Here is a 12246-nt window from a genome sequence, read left to right as displayed (position 1 = left end):
AGCAGCGAGCGCTGGGAGACGCAGAGCGTCAGTGGGCGCAGCCAGCCATGCACTCTGCCCTGCCTTGCCAGATTGTGCCTGATACCCCTGGGCTGTGACTCGGGCACGTGGAGGAGATGCAGCCCTCCAAAAGTGAGGGGTTCTGTGTCACCTGATGAATGGCAGCCAAAGAAGAATCAGCTATTTGCTTGACTACCTGAGAACGTGCTATGCAACTGCAGGCTCTGTCACAAGAAGGATGCTTGCAGAAGAATGAACAAAATTCAAAATTTGAATAATTGGATTTGGGGGGGGGGGGGGGGGGGGTGAGTGGGGTTTTTTTGTTGTTTTCTTTTAGAAAAGTGACAGCTCCTGATCTGTTACCTGTGTGAACACCTCATCATTTGAATCACTTCACAAGTTCAAGCACATGCAACTCACAGCGGAAGGCTAGACTCGCACCTTTATATCATACAGATACACGACAGACAGTGAAGAACTGCAGATTTATGTAATGTCCTGCAGAAGTTAAATAAACGAGGAAGCGTCTTGCAGACACGCTGCTTGCCCTTGCGGAGTTGAACCTGAGCAGGCACACGGCGCCGCGTGGCTGCCGGAGATGAGGAGCAGCAGCAGCCGGCGGCACAGAGGGTGAGGGCAGGGGGCTTACAGCCCTTACAGGCCCCAGGAGGGGCAAAATCGTACAGCAAGAGGGTCTGTATCTAAATATTGCCTTTGAAAACAGATGCTCGCTCACATTCAGATCATTAGGTGTGCCACCTTCAGATTATCAAGCAGTGCTCCTGGGAACTCCGCCTCTTGACTGAAGGGAACAGGCACTCAGAGTGGGTTAGATGCACTTGCAGAATGGGTACAGCATGCACTTGCAAAGCTGTATAAACACTGTGTGACATATGAAGGTTCACCAGCATTAAAAAAATTTGAGGTCTAACTGTCCTGGGTTGTTCTTGGGAAACCTTAAGGTTTGTACAAGCTCCAGGAGCAACTTTTTTCCCCTGTAACTAGCCAAGATCTGAATGCTTTAGAGCCTCACATTGCCTAAAGGCAAAACTGCAGCCTTAAAAACTATGCAAGGTCCTCCAAATGGACCTTGAAATTCTACCAGCATCAAAAATAACATGCAGCATCTGTTAGACACAGGCTGGCAAACTACTACATACTAATGAGTCCCTAATTCCACCCCATGGATAACTGAGCAATTTTACTTAACAGTACTGAACTACCATACAACAATAATAAATAGATTATTTTTTTTACATTATTTTTCTGCCATTATAGGAGGACTGTATTATATCAGTAATATGCAATATTTATTAATGGTTGCTGATTGCAGCGTTGTTGTCAGGGATAATGAGACTTTCAAAAGATAATGTCTTCCCTAGAAGAGACACATGCTGCTAGCTCAGAAATATTCCTGGGTTTTACTGGAGCTAATACTCAATTTAGTACAGTCCACTCCTCTTTCACGCCTAATCCAGGAGAAGTCATCAACTTTAACAGCCTTTCTGGTGTCGTAGACTATTTATTGAAATCCTTCCAATGTTTTTCCTAGCATAGAAAAATACCATCCTGATTGTTTTCTCAGGATGAGCTGAGCCGCAACAGGTTTGGGTACCGTGTGCTATGTCTAAAGTCCATGACAAAGAGAGCAAAGCTCTTCCCACAGCATTCCCTGCTTAGCCTGTATTTCAGTAAAACTCCCACTAAAACCAATAAGCATTTTGCAAAAGCTATGAGGAAAGGCTTATCACCAGTAAAAGAAAAACCCTTATCTTACAAGCACATCATTTTAACTTTACCAAAAAATTACATTAGGATTCCTAGAGCATCACCTGTCAGTTGATACCTGCCAGTGACTGTATGGAGTGCTTACTGATGGAAAGCAACACCCATCATTTGCTGTACACACTGCTGGTGCCTACCAGGGACCCTGTCCAGTGGCAGCAGCGGTTGTGCACAATGGAAACCACAAGAATCTCAATATTTTTTTTCTGAGACAGAAATAACAATAGCAAATTGGAGCTTCATCAGAACGAGCTCCTTGCAAAGTCGTTCTTGCTTTCTAGTCCCAAAACACACGGCAAGAGCACGGGCAGGGGTAGGAATACTCCACCACTCAGCACGTGTATGTCGAGTACATACAGTCCCTTCCCTCCCCACTGCGCAGGGCAGAAGGGCAGTCACGCAGTGACATAATCTGTACATAAATCTACATATACATACACGTATGCAGCTTTATCACAACAGTGTCTTGCTCATAATACAGAAACTCCCAAGTGACTAGCTGGAAGCCAGCTAGTAAAACAGGGAAGTTATTCATCATCAGCATCTTAGAATATAACTTCATGAAAATGTTCCTCTTGTTCACTGTGGAAATTGCTCAAAATGTACCTGTGTATGAGACACCTCACATGTGAATCCTTTTCTCTACTCAGGAACTGCTCGAGACATTTTATTGATTACCCTTTTGCAATTATAGAGCACCATAAACCAGAACAGTGACAAGCCTTCTGGAGGAGTATTTACTCAGGGAAATGCATTGAGACAGGATTATAGAACATCATGGTATAAGGCTTTAGCCCTTCAAATTACTATTTCATGCAATGCACTGCTGAGGATTTTTTGATTTGTTCCTTGAAAATGTGCTTTGACACAGCATCAGAGCAGAAGCTTCCTAGTGATCTGTGAAAATCAGTCAGCATATTTTAAATAGAGAGGTCAACAGTTCTGAAACTCATACACAAGGTCAAGCTGAATTTATAGCTACATATACAAGCATTATACTGGTAAGTGAAAACGGAGTTTGCCTTTTGACTTCTAAGTGAAATGTGCCTAATGTGAAAGCTATACATTAAATTGTAAAAGCTGCTGCAATAGTTACATCCCCTTTTCAAAATGATCTGGGCATTGGTGAGAGAAGGTTCCATCCAATTTTGCAGGCATTTGGGCACTTCTGAAATTATGTTACTGTGTCATTGCTATTCTACAGGCTTCCACTATATCACAAAACCTGATCTCAGACATCAATAGCTCTGAGAAATAATTTTCTAAAATATATAACCCAAGCAAACAAACAAACAAAACCCAAATATTTTTGTTTGGGAGAAATAGCCCAAGTCAATCCCTTGTCGCAGCAATAGACTGATCCAGCTGGCAGGAGCAAACCTAGCAGCTTCCAGCCAGGCGTGGGGGCAACAGAGCTGCAAATCCCCACTCAGGGAATGGCTAATGGAAATTGCAGTAGTAGTACCCGTGGACTAACCTTAAAAACCTCCTAACAGTTTTGACCACAGTTCATTGCATACACGATGCCCTATGGACGTGAACTCTCTTTCTAGCTCATGATGTCAAGACATCACACCACACAAGAAGTTCTTTCCCTTCCCTGCACAGAGAGTAAGGCTACATCAAAGCCCTCTGCAGATGGAAATAAAATCATGCTGGGATTTCAATAACAAGATGAAAAGGTAAATGAGATGCAGTTCCTTCATGGAGAAAAACAAGAGTATGTTGTACTGTGCTCTACAGCTTTCGAAGTCAAGACAATCTGGCCTAAAAATCATGTAGCTGTCACTAACCTCAGCAAAAAACTGTCTACATGCTCTGAGCCACACCTGTAACTATAGCTAGGGATCTCACAAAAAGTAGGCAGGACCTCAGTTTTGCACATCACCTCTAATAGATGTTCCGTGTGAACAAGTGCTCTCTGACTACGCAGGAGCATTTCAGGGCTCTGAGCTGCTCTGCATATCGCACTAAGAAGAGAGGCCAAGGGGGGAGGGGGGAGAGGGGAGCATCACATTGCTTTCTGTCCTTTTAATTTAGAGTTTGCAACTCCAACTGAGGAAGTTCCAGCAGCAGTCACCTGCCTGGCATCAGCAGCTGGCAACACTAGGGCCAGCGAATGGAGAAGAGGGCAGGGCAACATGAGCACCAGTGATGCTCCCTGCCGTGACGGGGGAACGGGGCATGGAGGGTGCATGAGCTGCATCCATGGCCAAGCTGAGGATTAGAGACAGAAGAACCCAAGGCTGAAGGCACTGCCTCTGAGCTCATGGCTCAGGAAACTCTTCTGGTCTGGAGCTTGCAGATCCCTGTGAGATGGTGCAGATCTGCACAGCACAGATGTGCTGGCGAGACAGATCCCTGCGAGGGATGGACGTTACCTAAACCGTGCATGTCACAAAATACCTGCTTTCAGTCATGAGTTCCTCAGGGGAAAGGCATCAAGTTTTATAACTAGTGGAGTAACACACCAAATAGTTAATTGAACAAACATATAAAATATTATTTAAAAGGAGCTGTTATTATATAATCAGGGCTTGGAAACTAACACATTTCTTTGCCACAATGGGTTCCAACTGACAGTACTTTTCTTGAGGCTCATTCTAATGTGACTCGAAAGAAAATTATTCTTTCCAGAAGTAAAGAGTGCAAGAAGAAAGCTTTTAACTATTTGGATTTCTATACCCAAGGGTAGTTAATTTATATGCCAAGCAACGATAATTTTAAAATCATCATTACTGTGGCCTTATCATTAACAGTCATGCAAATACTGAAAGGAAAACTGTGAATATGTAGCTTCCTGCAAGCCAGCTCACAGCATGGCTTGCGTTGGACCTTCTCCATGGCCAAAACAAAGTGGGATCAGCCTCCCCAAACCCAGCAAAGCCCTGTAGGGGATGCAGAGGGAGAACAAGTGGAGACCTAGAAATTCCACCCGGCTGCCCTTCTGTGATCTGTAAGCAGTGCCTTGTTTTGGCAGCTTCAGCTGGAGCTGACTCATTCTCCCTGCCCTGCCACAGACTGATTCCCATATGCACTAAATCTTCTGTACATGGTTTGACTCCGAGAAATCAGGTAACAAGCAGGAAAAAATTCTGAAAACACTGACTGACCTGCCTACAAGATACTCAAGAATAGGATAAGCTTCTGGTTTCCAAAGAAAATCAAGTTACAAAAGCATATGGTACAGATGTACACCTCTTACTGCACTGCTTCCCCTGTGCCAGCAGCAACGTGCACTTCTGTTTTTTCTAGTTATTTCCTTGCAAAGCAATTACAATTGATTAATAAACAAGAAGTTATAAATACAGAAATGCCTCTTTGTTTGACCATAGGCTATACTTCATAGCGGTACACAGTATATCTACTTCCCTTTTCCTTCAGCCTTTTCTACCAGAGCATTAGCCATTACAAGCGTTTATGGATGATAAGGATGGAAATTTCTTACACATTCATATTCAGGGCTGCTCAGCATCCACTGTATCTTTTGCTGCCTGCATCAAACCATAATCCTTGCTCTTGGTCATTTCTTTTAGTGCATAATATAGGATCTACCTTGCAACACCGGCCTTTAGCAGAACAATTTAAGTAGTCACTTGAAGTACACTCTTCATTTTGGCATCCAAGCAAATGGTTTAATCTAAGCACAGGCTTAATCTTCCCTACTTGAGATCATAAATTATTTGATATCACTGACAGTTTGATAGGATTGCAGGAGCTAATTGTCTAGCACTGTCCTGAGAGGCACTGGGACTGGAAAAGGTACAAAAAAGACAAAGACTTCATGTCTTTAATGGGAACAACTCCTGAAACAGACAACTTACATCAGGACTGCACAAACCCAGCTGGTCTTTTTTTACAGACACTGACCAGTGCTAAAAACCTGAAGTTTTGAATTATGGATTTCCACAGCTTCAGGCCGGCCAAACCGCAGCTGACCCAGGCAGCAGCTCAGGGGTGCTGGATGCACGGTGACCCACCTCCTCGCACCAGCATTTGCCTCTGCCATGCCGGTGGCTTTGATGGCATCCCCTTCCACAGTCTGGGCACACATCCCTGCCAGGTTGCATTGCTATCATCATGCATGAAATCTTTCCCCTATCCCTTTCTTTACCTCCTGTTGCTTTTTGTTTCAAAACTTCTGACATCTTTCTGGTCAGTGGAGCGGATCCTTGCTCTACCTCCATCACCTCCTTGATGGCTTCTTTGCAGCTGGCAACAGCTCTGTAGCCTCTTCCTACCACCTTGCTGTATTAGAAATCTGGCCCCAAAGCACTGCCCCACAAGTTCACTAGGCTCAGGCTGTGCCTCACCCAAATCCACACCAGATAGCAGATTTGAGAGTGTGCATATAATACTTAGTATTAAATGAAATTCAACATTTCCCTTTTTCGTCCCCTGCTACTTTATAGAGCCAAAAATTATTATCTACATTCCAGATGTCGTGTGAAGAGTAATTGATGTCTGCAAGGCATTTTCAAATGAAAAGCCTTACATAAATGTAAGGTAAACTATTATTCTTACAGTTCCTTTAAGCTGATAATACCATTACTTTCTCAGGGATGCTGGACATCCTCTTATAATGAAGCATTCAGCACAATGAACAGCAGAGTTATGTCAAAGCAACAGTTTCCTCTTCCCCTTGGACTAACTGCTCTTAAATGGTGTGCTGAGCACAGCCCTGCAACGCTGAACAGCTGGTCCTGCACATCCCACCCCTTCACAGGACACAGCCGAGGCTTGCTCTGGTTGTCTCCGCGACAGACACACGTGCTATTTCTGGCAGGACATCAGGTTCCAGGAAAGCAAGGACTTTCACAAATACTCAAAATCAAATGAAACACATTATTACCTTTTCTGCTTTAGATTATCCTCTGAACCATGTTATCAGAAAATAATTGTTTTGTTTATGGTGAACTGTACCTAGAAAATGGTGTAGGGGTGATATAGTCAGTTTGTATAAACTAGAGGTACAAAAGGGTGTTAGCTACAAATTTTAAAACATTAATTAATAACAGGAAAGAATGAAGAATACAAGAGACAGCAAAAGCACTGGACTGCAACAAAAGTACGGGAGCCTGATCTGAATACCCACAAAGCCAAGCCTTCCACCACCTGTTTTTGGGAACCATCAGGTGCTTACAAAACAGAGGCCACTGAGCGCCCATCAGCCACCCCAAAGTTTAATGAGCTCTTTGAGGCATTCGTGGCATCATCTTCCAGGCGTAAGAACTGGAAACTTCTGCCTCCATATTACTGATGTACAAATAGCTTGTCCCCAAGATCTGTCTAAAGTAGGGAGTATTTAACAGAAGTTGATGAAAACCAAAGCAATGCAGATGCTGGCACCTAACCTGCGGGCCAGAAAGGCTTACGGAAAGCCAAGCCATTGTGCACTCCCAGGATCACCAGCTGAGCGTGTCCCTCCTGACTGCTGTACGTTGCAACCACCCAATTGATTTCCTGTAGTATATTTAAAATGGATGGCAGGCTGGGGCAGCTTGCTGGAAGAGGTGCATGCACATCGCTCAGTGACTACCACAGGTCACACCTGTGTTGAGAAAGAGGATCAGATGAAGATGCGGATCAAGATTCAGCCACACACCAGGCTCCTGGCTCTGCTCAGGGACACGGTGCTGAAGGCAGAAACTCATGCTGATGCTGTCAGATTTATGGCAGGTAAAACCACTGACTTCAGTTTTCTGCTAATTGACAGAAGAGACTGAAAAGCAGAAAGGAGCTGTGTTTTTTCCCCCAGGGGGATGTCATTAGTGGCATTCTGGGTGATGTGTAAATAGATTAGAGTATTTCATCCTCAGTCTTCACTCATTAAATAAGCTGGTAAGTGGGTGCCACCCACCTGGAGCCAGCGGGAGATGCCCTCACTTGCACGGGAGCTGAATGGGTGAGGAGTTTCAGCTAAAAGTTCCCGCAGCACAAATCCCACGCTGTGTTAAGCCTGTACCACTTTTAGACACAGCACACATTTGATCCTAAGCAGTATTTCCATACAAAGGCCAAACCTGCTAATCATGAGAAATTAAAGTAGACCCCACAGTCAGCCCGTGATGAATATCAAGCCATGAGAGGTCAGACACTCTGCTTTCCTGCTGTCGTTTGCAGTGACGTCTTGCATTTGATCCTATATAATTACATTGTGCTTTTTCCCAGCTGGAGGTAAGTGACTTTTAAATTTAGTACACCTCCGCAGAGATTTATGGAGTGCTTACCTCTTGCAGGATTCAGCAAGACTTAACACCACCTCATAGGACCTCCACACAGACACCAGGACTGTCAGCAGACAAGTGATGATGACAAGGTTTTTACAGTGGGAGGCTAATCGCAGGCTCCTCCAGGAGACAGAAATTAGAGAACTATGAGACTATTTGGTCTGTCTTTCTGCCATGCCATCCCTCAGCCCTGCCTTCCAAGGCACAAGGGCACGATTTAGCACCTCTGGCTCCAATGCTGTGTGCAGTCGAGAGAGAGGAGCACCATGGCTGAGACTCACTCCTTTTCTGATAGCCCTTACAGCGAGAAGAGTCCAAAGCTGACATGTTCTTCCATTCCATTGCTTCTAACTGCACCCTCTGTGCTTACATATTGCTCATTTAACATTGCCCCGATCAAATACTGTAAGGAACAAAAGCTTTCCTTCAGTGACCGGCGGGGGAAGAAAGAAAAGGGAAGCAAATCAAGCATGACTAAAAATATTTTGTGACAAATGTACTGGACAAGTTTTCTAGCTACATGAATTTTTGGACTTTGTAATATTGCCAAGGTCAGAGGGAGAAGGTTACATTGGATTAAGGATACCAATAAATTCTTCTTCTACCTCGCAGTCATTAAAATTTGTGCATTTTGATATACTGCACAAAGATCTCTGTAAGTAAATACATTATTGCCTTTGTCTCCAATTTCTTTTTCCTTTGCCCTTTTGGATGCATGAAATAATTTTCAGATCATTAGATACAATAAATCCTTCTAGGTGTTTATGTCATCGTCTAGAGGGAGAAAGCTTACGCATCCTTACATTAAAAGAAAGAAATACCTTCCCCCACAATTTTCCTTTATTCAATCTGAAATCTAAATCATAAAAATAACAACCATGAATGGCATTAAAATCTCATCGTCTTCTCTGCAAAATCCACAGCATTTAACTTATTTCTCTGTGACTACCTGCTGTTGTACATTTTCCCCATCGAGAACTGACTAAAAGATACATTGCAAGGATTTTTGGTTTCGTAATAGTAGAAATGCAGAGTAAAAGAGCTATAGAAAGAATTGTGCCCCTGAGACCAGTCCGGTCCCCGAGGCAGCTCAGCTGCCAGTTGTATCATCACGGTACCTGCCTGTTCAAACGAGATGTACCTCCAACCTCCCAGAAACATGGGATGGAAATTGTCCCCAAGTGGACAGTATGCATATGGTGCCACGCCAGCTTTCAGCATGACAAATCTCAGAGAAAAATGGCCAAGAGATTAATAGCTCCCTTTTATTAAAACGCACTTTTAAAATCCTATGAAATTACTTCAAGGAAGTAAAAGTTAAACTGGATCTTCAGCCATCGCAAGCTGAGTTTTGATCCATTAACTTCATGTAATAAAACATGATACAAGGGATGTCAGAAAGAAAAACACAAAGGAATTATTTCACAGTTCACAAAGCCAATTTGAGACCCGGCTAATGACCAGCCAGCCAGTGAGTGTGGGGTCACTGGCAACTGCTTCTGCAGAGTCCCTTTGATGGGATCACACAGCCCTTAGTCACGGCAGCGAGCACAGAGTGATTTCTACTCGGCATTTTGCCTTCGCAGCACTCTGTGTTTCTTTATGCGATTGGAGAGCCATATAAAAGAAGAGCTGCCTGACATTAATAGCTTTATGATGCAGCTTTCTGGTGGGGCAAGAATTTGAAGTCAACAAGCATAAAACACAGAAGCAGAATTCCAAACTATCCAGGCACAGCAACTGCTGCTACGTTCTTTGCATATCTCAAGCCTCCAAAGGAGTACATGTATAAAGACGATGTAAGGAGCCGTCAAAAAAAGTAGGAGATATTTCAGAATATGTGCAAAACTCCAAATATGACACCCAACAACAGCCATTATAATTTTGATAAGGCGTGACAACTATTATTTAAATCAGAAGAGAAGCGCTGACACCAGATGTCACAAACCCTAGCCCTCTACTGATTACGGTATTTAGTGACTACAATGCACACATGATTGCCAGCAAACAAAACAAGAATTTGGTGTGTAAAGGAAGGGGGATGGTATTTTTCAACACAAGTCTCTCATTTCATGCAAATTCCATTCTCTTCATGGAATTATTGTCACAGGCACAAAGACGTACCGTCTCTAAAAAAACAAATGTCAGTAGGATACTAAATTAATTTTGAATATGGATGAAATCAGAGACTCTGTGCTGCAGATTTCAGAGCCCAGGCTGGTTCTGAGGCACATAAGCTTAGCAGCATTACTGTACTAACACAGATGAAACACAGACTGTCAGTGTACTGTAGGCCACTAAAATACCTTACTGTACAAGCTTCGCTTGCACCTGCACTCCCTCTGCCTGACTCCAGCACCTTCCCATTTTGCTGCTGTTGGAGTAAAGCGCTCCAGTTATTTTAAATGTGTTTATCCTACCTTGCTGCAGGCCAGCACTCCTCGGTATTTCCTTTTTCCTTGTGGTACCCTGACAGAGTTTTAGGATGATATCTCAAAATTCACCTCCTCTGGCTGCTGTCCAGTAGCTCAGCACAGCCCTTCTGTGCCAGTCTTCATCTGCCAGTGCTACAGATGTCACCTGCCATTACCACACGCTATGCCAGCTCCTCTCGGTGTCTGCAGCTGTTTCATAGGTACTTGCTAGTGACGAGAACCTGGACAAAACCAGAAGCAACAATTTGCAATAACTGGTGGAGTGCAATTTGCAAAATGCCAACAAAGGTAGCTAATGAAGTTGGCAAAGTGTGAGTTAGCAGGCAGAAAAGCCTTCATAACATGAGGTGCTCAGTATTTGAAAGAAATTTGGAAGTGAAATTGTAGCCTCTTTAACTGTCCAAAAAGGTTGGTATCAGCATCTAACGTACTCTCCCACCAGATAGCCTCAGGAAAGCATCCGATGGGCACCTTTAAGTAGAAGTTCTTAAAGAAAAACTTTTGCTGATCTCACTTTAACCTTTTACAACAAATCACAAGCTAAGCTTAGCACAGACCTCAAATGAAAACACAACAGTAAGTCCCACAAGGGGAAGCACGCCATGAAACAGCTGCGTACAGCTTTGTACTGCACTCAGTGGCTGCTGTACAGGTCAGCACCGCGCTCGGCACCACGGATGGTCAAACTCAAACTGCATTTCACCAAGTTACATCTTCCATCGCAGCCTATCCCACGAAAAGCACAGAATTCTGATAATTACCGGAGAAAATATACATCACCTCTGCTACTCTGCTTTAGCTGCAGGTGCTTCCATTCCTCAAAGTCTTATGTGTCTCTTCATAAGAAAATTTATACTCAAATATCTCCTCTCCGTTCTGTCTCACGGGCCTGTGTCAAAGAGCCATTAAAGATACTTTGTGCATCCTTGAAACAGCCATTCCTTTGCTTTGCTCTGTCCTCTCATGGACAGCAATTTTTTTACCTGAATTATGTAGCAGTTATAGCATTAGATGTTGTTTTCCAAGACAGAAGAGGAAGAGAAAAAGTGAAAAAGGGGGAAAAGGGGAAATGAGAATTCCTAGTCTTGGTCATTACATGCCAAATTTCTACTCAGAATAAATTTTCACAATGGATCATATTGAAAATGCTGACAGACTCTTAACTGGTGTTCCACAGAGCGCCATACACAGCTACATCACAATAATTTGGAAATGTCTTGTTTAAAATACATTTAGGCTATTCAAAGCAGATATTGATATTCACTTGTAGTATGAGCGTGCCAACAACGCCTTGAAGGCATCTCTCAGCAACAGAATCTTTTTCAGCAGCAGGTGGGATGAAATGGTGACAAATGGGATGGAAGGCAGCACATATGAATAAACTATATAATATCCTATTTGTTTCCCCAACTTGGCTGCTTGCTTTGCTATTTTTCATAAGCCGGCAGTGTGAAAGCAGCCAAAGCACAAACCCATTCGCGCGCCTCAGTCCTGCGGAAGATTGGAAGCAATTTCTGCTCAATATGCTATCCCCAGGAAAGCACAAAGCGTCTGTGGGGAGACTAAGAGAAAGCAGCACTGCCTTAAGCGGTAAGCACTGATGAATGAAACTCTGGTCTTCTTGCAGAGTAGATTTGCAAGGAGGGTTTATTAACAATAACACAATTGCAATCTCAGAGAGGAAAAACCTGCAGCCCAAGAGCTCCCTCCAAGCCATCTCACAGCGGCTCCCCTGCGGGTGCATCATGTTTGTTTGCACATAAAATACAAACGCCCTCTTGTTGTGCCCAGACCTA

General features: G+C 43.6%; 1 long non-coding RNA gene across 1 annotated transcript in view; it reads right to left on the bottom strand.

Annotated features, from left to right (window-relative positions):
* Positions 1-299: 299 nt before the first annotated feature.
* Positions 300-12246, bottom strand: part of LOC308062796 — a 58340-nt gene continuing 46393 nt past the window's right edge. Inside the window, exon 2 of the long non-coding RNA XR_013927705.1 lies at positions 300-12246. This exon is cut by the window's right edge and continues 16705 nt beyond it. This is a non-coding gene — a long non-coding RNA (uncharacterized lncRNA).

Source organism: Falco punctatus, assembly GCF_963210335.1.
Source record: "Falco punctatus genome assembly, chromosome: 4".
In the NCBI taxonomy this organism is placed as follows: Eukaryota; Metazoa; Chordata; class Aves; order Falconiformes; family Falconidae; genus Falco; species Falco punctatus.
Note: the sequence above shows the minus strand (reverse complement) of the source record. Positions and strands in the feature narration are given on the sequence as shown.